This window comes from Montipora capricornis, chromosome 6 (assembly GCF_036669925.1).
Source record: "Montipora capricornis isolate CH-2021 chromosome 6, ASM3666992v2, whole genome shotgun sequence".
In the NCBI taxonomy this organism is placed as follows: Eukaryota; Metazoa; Cnidaria; class Anthozoa; order Scleractinia; family Acroporidae; genus Montipora; species Montipora capricornis.
The window spans coordinates 48,684,436-48,688,577 of record NC_090888.1 but is presented as its reverse complement, the minus strand read 5'-3'; the positions used below and the strand labels follow the sequence as shown (position 1 = coordinate 48,688,577).

The 4,142-nt window shown below is 39.2% G+C and overlaps 1 pseudogene; it reads right to left on the bottom strand.

Annotated features, from left to right (window-relative positions):
* Positions 1-537: 537 nt before the first annotated feature.
* Positions 538-1,597, bottom strand: LOC138050578 (kappa-type opioid receptor-like; annotated as a pseudogene).
* Positions 1,598-4,142: the final 2,545 nt, after the last annotated feature.

Sequence of the window (4,142 nt, the reverse complement as noted above, 5' to 3'; positions counted from 1 at the left end):
AATCGCTCCTATAAACTTGGTCGGCACATCTCAGCTCGAATGTAGCGATGTGAATTGTCGCAGCGATACCATAGAGGTTTCGAACTTGCAAGAAACAAGTGCATTATTTTGCGGTGAGAACGATATTAAGTAGGCGGTTCTGAAGTGCATTATTATGGTCTTGTTCAACCGTTCTTCGTCTTATTAGAGTACTGGAAAAACCTTACCGGCGTGAACAAGCAGCAACAGTAACCGCAGCAAAGGATTTCTCGATAAAGTTAACGTAACCCTGAGAAAACCACAACATAGAGAATAAAGGGGAAGCTTTCAATATCAAGCTTTCGCGCCCTGGGTGACCAGGTGCTGTGAGTTGCATCCCAAACGGCAATTTACTATTGCCGCAAATTGCACGAAAACCCATATCCTGGATAAAAGAGCGAAATTCGCGCCAATATTGCACTCAATTTTTACACGTGTAAAAAGCAGAGTTCTAGGATAGAAATCGACTGTTTGAACGCCAGTTTTTCCCTAACTGAGGATTCCCTTCCGCTGAAAGTCTTACCTGTGCGTCTTCAACGAGTAGATAATTGGATTTACCATACTGTTTAAATGAGTCAGAAAAAACGCCAAAAAGTGAAGCCACGTCCCATGAATTTTGGCAATGTTGTGCAGAAGCATCGGGAAAACACCCATGCAGAAGAAGGCGAAGCAAGTCAATCCAATTGTCTTAGCGGTCTTCACGTCGCTTTTGACATGTTTCTTTCGTGAACTAAATGGCAAGATACGTTTGCTATGGGTGTGCACAGTAAACCAAATGATCCCTCCCAAAATGAGCATTATCGCAAAAGGCACAAGGTATCCTGGTATAATAAAGTGTCGTCCAAATTTCTTCAAATATTGTATTCTGTATACTCACACAGGGGCATCTCCGAGGTCGATAGAGATTCCCAGTGCGAACATACCATACGTGTAGGTCGCCGCGAGAAGCCACACACAGACAACGCTTACTTTAGCCTTGTTTATGGTTTTCCAAGAATGGTAGCGAAAGCCGTGAACAAGGGCCCCATACCGATCCATTGTGAGTACCGTCAAGTTGAACACTGTCAGATACATGAACAACACGTACCAAGATACAGTCAACCAGGAGATGTAGCGGCCCTTGAGAAAAGACATTTTACAGATATACCACATTATCATAAGGGGCATGTTCGTAATAGCGTTAACAATGTCAATAAAAGCTAAGTTTGCCACCAGAATGTTGGGGACTGTACGTAGAGGCTTAAACCGGACGAGTAGGAGACAAATGATGCTATTCCCAACGACAGATCCGATCATAACCACGGTTATCATAGCTACATGAATGGCTGCGTCCCTACCACCACAAAGACTCATTTCGACAACTGTCTCGTTCATTTTGCCTTTCTTTAAATCGGAAATCACACTTCCTGAACCCAAACTGCCAAAGGTTTCAAAGCGCAGAATCGGGAATAAAACGATTGAGCATAAGAGTGATCGAAGTCAAAACTCTACTCCTCGTGATACGGTTATTCCAATAGCAGTAACCTCATCCAATGGCAAAAGTGTTACGACTTGACCACCTGTCCAGCATCATCTTTGGAATATTGCTTTTAAAGCACCAACAGTGATATAATTTCAATCCAACATCCTTGTCTAGAAAGATAGACAACTTGTCAAATGCAAATCCAAGCTAAAGAAAGCTGAAAAGACAGCGCTAGGTAAGAAACTCGTCTACAATTAGTAATATTGACACAAGCCTAAGGCGATTGTCTGACTGCGAAAAAAGCACCAGAGCGGATGTTCTAGTATTTTAATAAAAAACAACGGATTTTATCATATTTTTAAAGACTCTCTGGCAAGTAATCTTACATTCAACAAAATGGTTGATGCAGATAAAGATTTCAATTAGTGGAATTTAATTTCGATAAGACCAATGCGATGCCCGTTCCCACTTTGCTTAAGCCAAAATATAATTATTCTCCTAATCTACGAATGAGATAAAATGGGTCCAAACTTTCAGTTTGCAATCAATGTACCTAAAAGCATAAAATTTGGCCACTGTTCAGACATTTAAGTGTTCTCAAATATGAAATAAAGGCAATACCATTTGTTTAATAATTGCCAGCTCAGTGGTTGGTTCGCTTCGTCGCCTTAAGCCAAATTGATCCTTGGCCGATGAAAAGAACGAGTCAAAACATATACAAATGCAATATTGCGAGCGCTATAAGCAATATCGATGCAAATACAAAGAACCATATGCAACATTTCAAAAGATGCTCGAAAATCAACGGCTTTAAAATAAGCATTTCACAAGTAGAAAAGCGGCGGGAGTAATTCAGGTAATAAAAACAGCATGAACCATTTTTGTTTCAGCATTGACGTGTATCAAGAACCCTTTCTTTGCATCTTTTATCATCTATATAACGGAAATCAATATAACTACTTTCCCTCACCTCGGCCAATAAAGAATCCAAGTTTAAATGCTTTGAAAAAGACACATCACTTTCCTTGTTTCAGTTTGGGACACTTTTTAGGCATGAAATTTGAGATATCTTCAAATGTTTCGAACTGAACGATTCACAAATTTACTCCTGGTCCTCCTGCTCAGTAGAATCACTTCGGTTCTACTATAAAACAAAATAAATGAATGCTGGGCCTTTTCCTTTATCGTACATTCAACCCCTAAAGGGAAAAACTGACTGGGATACTATTTTTACGTTTACAACTAGAAGAATATTGTTGCGAGGTCCGATATCACAAAAGGAAATGAAACTGTGTTTGTTTGCAATCGAGAAAGATCTTTCAATAGGGCGCTTTAAATTGGGAAGGTCGGTAGCACTAATATAAAACTTATCTTGATGGTTCAATACCAGATTACGTGTCCTTTAGTGTACTTTGCAATTTCATCACCACGTGAACTTTGATCAACAAAAAGCAGATAAGGTAAAGTGAGATCAGTATTATGCCATCACAATCGCGGAATGGTCAAATGACTTGTGGTTGGACAGTAAAACGTACATGTACCATTCTAAAATGGAATTTGAGCATTAGTCAGATTATTAAATTTTTGCGCTATAGAACTAGAGGCAGTGAAAAACAAATAAAACCCCTGGCTATTTAAACAAGCTGCATACAGGTTTTTTAGAAGGAGTCCTCAATATATATAGCTCTCTTTTTGTGTACATGAAAACATAAGCCAAAATAACAATTTTTTTTTTCTTTCCGGTCATAGTGTTTCTTATACTACTTCGGTTAGGCCAGTTTTTTGTGTCCTCTGAACTCTAGTCTCTGACGACTATTTCACTTTCCGACGCGACACTCGGTAACCAAGCCCAAACCTAAAGTGCTTTAAAGGGCAACAAAATCAACTGAATTTTGCTTGGTATTAAAAATTAAGCCTAGATATTTAGGGTTAAATAGGGAAGGTCGGTAGCACTCATATAGATCTCATCTTGAAGAGATAAAATGTTTGGGGTTAGCCTCAGGGTGTTTACCATTTTTACGACAATGTGGAAAGCTATGTTTTATGTTTTTTATCCAAAAAAATATTATAATAATAAATGTTTTTTATCCAATGTTTGATACGCAAAATTATAGAGATGTTGCCCTAACTTACCGGTAGGGCAGTAGTTTTCGCGATTTTGTTGGCTACTTTACGCTACGAGGTGTGAAATAACTTAACGGATGTCACGCAATAACTTCCCTATGCGTAGATAATCGTCCTCAGATTTTTTACTGGGTTGCCAGCATGGCAATCCCAGTCGGAAAATGCGCTTCATTTGTTTGTTTTCCCTTTTTTTCTTTTTCTCTTTTTTTTCCGTGTCGGTAAAAGTCTTGCCTGTCACTCCCCTGCTAAGTACTGTCTTTGTGCATAGAGCCTTCTGCCCGGATTTTGTTAGGATCGAGAGGGTAGTGGAAATAAGTAGATTTCTCAGGTGGATTAACTCAACCTGCAATGGCGTCGAAAGTCATGTAACGCGAATGGCGTTTTAGTAGATCTTCAAACAAAATATGCCCTTATAGAGCTCAATATAATGGAAAGTCAGTTGGATAAACAAGGCAGGCGGTGAAAACAAATACCTGGAATCTTAAAAGCGACGAGTAAATTAATGGACTTCGACAACAATGCCGAAATCAAAGTGAGC